The sequence below is a fragment of the Rutidosis leptorrhynchoides genome, chromosome 7, assembly GCF_046630445.1.
Source record: "Rutidosis leptorrhynchoides isolate AG116_Rl617_1_P2 chromosome 7, CSIRO_AGI_Rlap_v1, whole genome shotgun sequence".
Classification (NCBI taxonomy): domain Eukaryota; kingdom Viridiplantae; phylum Streptophyta; class Magnoliopsida; order Asterales; family Asteraceae; genus Rutidosis; species Rutidosis leptorrhynchoides.
In genome coordinates, this window is record NC_092339.1 from 166,646,896 (window position 1) to 166,654,102 (window position 7,207).

A 7,207-nucleotide genomic window follows, 5' to 3' on the forward strand; every position below is an offset into this window, starting at 1 on the left:
AAGATGATGATGGTAAGCTGAGATGATTCGCGATAAAATGATGATGGAATCGTGATTCCTGTTTTGCCGGAGAATCACGTAACAACATCCATTAATTCCGGTGTACGTCGACTGTTTAAGGTGGAGGTCGATGAATACCATGGAATTTGTGGTGAAGATGATTACAGTGAATGTGATTTTGATAATTATCGAGAAAACGATGATTGGGATATGATTATGATTTCATGTACGTATGATGATATTGATACGGTAATTGAGGATCATGTTCATGGATAATTAAGATGAGGTGGGTACTGCAACGATAATATGATGATACCAGATCTAATTAAGTCGTGACCTCCTTTTTCTTTTTAATCGGATCCCACTTGAGTTTTTTTAATGATATAATTTCCTTCTTAGTTATTTTTTTTATTTGTTATTATTAATTATTATTATTATTATTATTATTATTATTATTATTATTATTATTATTATTATTATTATAATAATAATTATTATTATTATTATTATTATTATAATAATTATTATTATTATTAATATTATCATTATTATTATTGATATAAATATTAATATAAATATTATTATTAGTAAAATCATTATTTTTATAGTTATTATTATTAATATTCATTAAAATTAAAATTAACATTTTTTTAAAAGTAACATATTTATTAAAGTTATCATTTTTTTATCATTATTATTAAAAGTATCATTTTTATAAAAACTATCATTTTTGTTATTATTACTATTATTATTATTATTATTATTATAAAATAAAACAGCTGTTTATTTATTATTATCAATATTATTTTATCAAATAACTATTAGCTAAATAAAACTATATTTACTACATCTAACATAACTATATAAATATTTTATATTAATAAATATAATTAAGTAGGTTATTAAAGAAACACATAATTTAAAATAACAATTAAATCACTAGTAATATATAAATTTGTTCGATTACCATTATATGTGTTAATATATATATATATATATATATATATATATATATATATATATATATATATATATATATATATATATATATATATAAATGATATAGGTTCGTAAATCCGAGGCCAACCTTGCATTGTTCAGTTCCGTCGTATGCATATTTTTACTACAAAATATCGTATAGTGAGTTTCATTTGCACCATTTTTAAAAGCTTTTGCAATATATATATTTTTGGGACTGAGAATACATGCGCTGCTTTTATAAATGTTTGACGAAATAGACACAAGTACTAAAAACTACATTTTATGGCTTGATTATTAAATTGAATATCAACCTTTTAGCTTGGTAGCCTAAGAATTAGGGAACAGACCCCCTAATTGACGCGAATCCTGAAGATAGATCTATGGGCCTAACAAACCCCATCCAGGTTATGGATGCTTTAGTACTTCGATTTTATATACAGATGAGTGTACCTGTGTATTTGGAGATATTCTATATGCATTTGTTAATGTCGGTTACCAGGTGTTCACCATATGAATGAATTTTATACAAATGAGTGTTCCTGTAAGATGATTTTTACAGATGAGTGTTCCTGCAGTTAACTATGAAAATGAAATCTTGTGATCTATTAAAACTATGGAATGATTGATTACGATTAACTAATGAACTCACCAACATTTGGTTGACACTTTTAAGCATGTTTATTCTCAGGTATTATAGAAACCTTCCGCTGTGCATTTGCTCATTTTAAAGATATTACATGGAGTCATTCATGGCATATTTCAAAAGACGTTGTATTCGAGTCGTTGAAGTTAACAAGATTATTATTAAATCATATATAGTTTGGATATATTATGAAATGGTATGCATGTTAGTCAACTTTCGATGTAATGAAAGTTTGTTTTTTAAAAACGAATGCAATGTTTGTAAAATTTATCATATAGAGGTCAAATGCCTCGCGATGTAACCATATGTTATTGTATTCGTCCTTATGGATTAGGACGGGTCGCTTCAAAAAGTATCAATTTTATTGAAATTATCATTATTATTAAAATCATCATTTTTATTAAAATTATTAGTATCATTAATATTATTATTATATCATAACAAATAAATATTTTTATATAAAAATATATACTAATTACGTATACTATAACTATATTAATATTACATATAAATTCTATATTAAACGTAATAACATTATTTACATAAATATTTACATATAACAAATTTTTGATTTAACAATATAATACTAATTGTATAGATATATATGTATTAGTATAACTATATGTACAAATATTAATATATCAAAATAAATATATATATAACCTTTGAAATAACAAATATATTACTAAATTAAATAGGTAATATATATAAACTAGTTTGATCATTATTACATGTTAATTATATGTGTTAATATATATACTTGATATAGGTTCGTGATTCCGAGGCCAATCATGCATTGTTCAGTATCGTCGTATGCATATTTTACTACAAAATATCGTATAGTGAGTTTCATTTGCTCCCTTTTAAATGCTTTTGCAATATATATTTTTGGGACTGAGAATACATGCGCTGCTTTTATAAATGTTTGACGAAATAGACACAAGTACTTAAAACTACATTCTATGGCTAGATCATTATATTGAATATCACCTTTTTAGCTTGGTAGCCTAAGAATTAGGGAGCAGACCCCCTAATTGACGCGAATCCTGAAGATAGATCTATGGGCCTAACTAACTCCATCCAGGTTATGGATGTTTTAGTACTTCGAATTTATATACAGATGAGTGTACCTATATATTTGGGGATATTCTATATGCATTTGTTAATGTCGGTTATCAGGTGTTCACCATATGAATGGATTTTTATACAGATGAGTGTTCCTATATTATATTTTTTGCAGATGAGTGTTCCTGCAGTTAACTATAAAAATTAAATCTTGTGGTCTATTAAAATTATTGAAATTATTGTTATGATAAACCTATGAACTCACCAACATTTTGGTTGACACTTTAAAGCATGTTTATTCTCAGGTATGAAAGAAATCTTCCGCTGTTTATTTTCTCATTTTAGAGGGGTAGTGATATATCCACCTTCAAAATTACTTCATCCACCATAAATTGTGCATTAGTTGGTTGTACTGTACAATTAAATATTGCATATTTATGGTGGATGTAGTAATTTTAATGGTGGATATATCATTACCCATTTTAGAGATATTACTTGGAGTCATTCATGGCATATTTCAAAAGACGTTGCATTTGAGTCGTTGAGTTCATCAAGAATATTATTAAGTCATTTATAGTAGGATATATTATGAAATGGTATGCATGTCGTCAACTTTCGATGTGATGAAAGTTTGTCTTTTAAAAACGAATGCAATGTTTGTAAAATCTATCATATAGAGGTCAAATACCTCGCTATGAAATCAACTATTGTGAATCATTTATAATCGATATGAACGGGTCCTTTCAATGGCTGCACATAACATTTTAGTGTACATAGTTATTGTTTTGTCATAATTAAATCCTTAATTATTTTGGAGACTCGACATAAACCAATGATGATAAGTACAAGAACCTTGGGGATTCTTACATGAATGAATCCCCCAAGTATACTAACACGAACAAAACAGAAACTACCTGAGATGTAAAGATAACATCCCTGAGAACAAAACAAGACAACAAGCTATACAAGTCATGACATATTAAAATACACATTAGGATTAGATAACCATGCTAACCAGTAGTACTTCTTCCTTTTGCACTTGAAGTGATCCACTTGGAAGATTTGCTTTAAATCTTGTTTAGCGCCACCTGTGTGTTGCAACTTTTACCTGAAAACACCATGTTGTTTCGATTCTTTCATATCAAATACACACAAATCCATTTCAAAGCTTGCCATAATTTCTTACCAAAACAAAAAGTAGAAGTGGGTCCGGAATCATTTCAGAGGTCGACAAGATTGTAACTTGAGAAATTGCCCAAGTTACACTATTTATAGACTCGCTCCCAATTATCAATTACGTATTTGCAAAAAATAAGAGAGTGATCTACCGATTCCACATCATCATTACATAACAGACAAAGTACCCTATATAAATCAATACCTCTTTAATCAAGATTGATCCTTACGGGTAATCTTTTCTTTAGTGTCTGCCAAATAAAAATCTCGATCTTTTTAGGAACAAGATTATTTATTAGCGTTTGTGTTGCGAGATGAAATGGTCAAGCAACTGTTCGTTAACTAAAGAAGAAAGTTATTTTACCGTAACAACACCACATGATGACAGGTTCCGTGAACACGGATCTCTGGAGCTGATATTGAATGATAAAAAAGATAACAGTGAATTTAAGTTTCTGAGTTCCCCTGAGTACGACCTGATGGTTCCCGGTTCCAATTTTAAGTCATCAATGTTTCGCCACCTGCAGCTGCAATTCGGTCCTTTATAGTTGAATTTTTGAAAGCTTTCAGCCTATATAATCTCGGGAAAAGGTTGCACAACTTGTCATTTCTGATCAATTGTTCATGCCAAAATGAAGTTGACATGCCATCTTCAATTGATTTGAGGAATGAACTTTTGAAAGACACATCCAAGACTTCAATTAATGTACCTTTTGAAATAATACTACGCCAAACACTCATTGTCGAGCAGTGAGAATTTACACTCTCCAACAATAATCCACCGCAAGATCCATGAATACTACGAATTACATTAACCCAAATGAGTTAGTTTCGGTTCTAAACCTCCACCACCACTTTTCAAGTAAAATAAGATTTTTGATTCTTAAAGACCCGATATTTAACCCCCAATTCCCATAAGTGTTAATGAAGTTCTCCCATTTGAACCAAGAGATGCTGGATCCCGAACCCGAACCCCTCCCCCCCCCCCCAACCACAAAAAACAATATCTTCTCACACTATCGAGTATTATAAGTATTATAATCACACATGGTGGAGCATTAAAGAGCAAAAAAATAGTACAATAGTAGAATAGATAGAACCAATTTAATAACAACTAGTCTTCCTCCAAAGGACATCGATCTCATTTTCCATCCCGAAAGTCGTTTATTGAAATAACAATAACCGAATGCTAATCTTTCAACTTATTCATATTCGAACCAATGGGCAATCCGAGATAAGTAAATAGTAGTTTTCCCGATTTGGCATCCCCTGTGATCAGCAATGGCACACACCTCCTCTTGTTCAACCCCAATACCAAAGATACAACTTTTTTGGAAATTGACTTTTAAGCCCGAAGCAAGTTCAAAACACTTCAGTAGGTTCCTTAGGTTTAGAGCATTTAGACTACTCCATTTCCCAAAAAATTGTGTCGTTTGCATATTAAAGATGCGAGATTAACACCTTATCTTTTCTGACTTCAATCCCATTAAATAAACTTTTCTCAAGAGCCACCTTTGTGAGTATTTTCAACCCCTCAGCCACCTTTAACCAAAATGGAAATAGAGGCTGATTTAAGACATGAAGAGATCTAAATCCCCAACTTACTTCCAAAACCCATACATTTCATTATCTCCAAGAGAAAGCACCAGTTAAGGCTATCAAAGGCTTTCTAAAAGTCTTTCTCAAAGTCAACTTTGAATATGATTCCATTTTTGCGAGTGTTTTCGAGAATGTCAATAGTTTCATTAGCAACTAACGCCTTATTTAAAATGAACTTCCCTTTTAAGAAAGCACTTTGTTCCATTCCAACAAGGTAAGGTAGAACCTTCCGTAAACGATCAAAAAGAATTTTAGAGATTATCTTATAGTTATTATCAATAAGACTAATTGGTCTATAATCATTAAGTCTCAGCGGATCCGATTTTTTGGGATGAGTGTTACGAAGGATGCATTAAAACCTCTCGATATCTCTACATTATTCCAAAACTAAGAAATTTCCTCAATAAGGTCTACTTTGATTATATCCCAAAACTTTTTGAAAAAAAAACTCATATTAAATCCATCAGGGTAGGTCTCATGTTATCAGTTTCTTTGAAAACACGCTTAAAGTGGCCGAAAGTTTCTGCCTTAATGTCTTGTAGATTCTCATTCAAACTTCCATTAATATTAAGCCCTCGAATATTAAATGTATTGTACTTATTTCGTATGATCAAGTGAAAAAATCTCGTGTTCTCGTCTCCTTCAAGATTCCATCTCAGTCGCGCTTTTTGTTTTAACATCTTCAATTTTATTTTTCTTTTTCCACCCAAGTTTTTTAGCTATCCTTCCACGACATCAGCTCTATTTGACTTAGTACACACGTTTCTACTTTGAGTTCCAGATTTAATGCTTTAGCTTTGAGATATTCGATTTTAGAATCAATTTGCCCAAAATTCTATTTGCTCCATATTACACCACTGATTTTTTTAAGTCACAGTGGAAACCTGTTTATAAAATCTGATACATAAATATAAAAGACATATGTACTATATTTTATTTACATCATATCATATATTTAAAGTCCATTACATATATTAAAAGTCGGGTGTTACGTTAATACAACAACACTAGTAAGGAAAGACGCGACATCAGATTTCTGATTTGTAAAACATATCTTCTAGCATCCCATCTTCACCCTGATATCTAACATACAATAGACCTGAACCTGCAAAGGGTGGAAATGTGGGAGATTAGCACAACTGCTAAGTGAATGGAATCTATCTAACAGATCAAGTCTAAGCATCAATCCAGGAACAACCACATAAAAGTATGCTAACGTCCTAACAGCATACAAACAAACGCAACAAAAATATGAGGATCGGAGGCTTGTACGAGCATACAACTCCTAGCTGATCAAGATAGAGTCTGCCGATAGTCCACGCTACTTGATTCACAGTATAGTCATTCGGATGCAGACGCAGGGGATGTGTCATTAAAACTATACTCCATAATCAGTAGCCTTTAGACCCAACCTCCTCAGGCTCGGTTAACCTCGTATGAAATCTAACCTCCCAGGCTCGATTTGAGTCCCCAGCCTCCCCAGGCCCGGCTGACGTCAAACATAGTGCACATAACAAAATATCATTAACATGTAATAATTCATTAACATGTTAACCATTATCTAAACATGGCAATCGGATATAACACTAGTCTAGTAAATAGAGTAAACAACAGTAGCACGTCTTGCTACTCAAACTCTATCCGGAGATAGATCCACTCACCGATACCGACATCACTTGGTAGTCTAATGTCACCGAGTCTTCTCCTCATCCGTATCACCTGAGAACAAATATTGAATAAGTT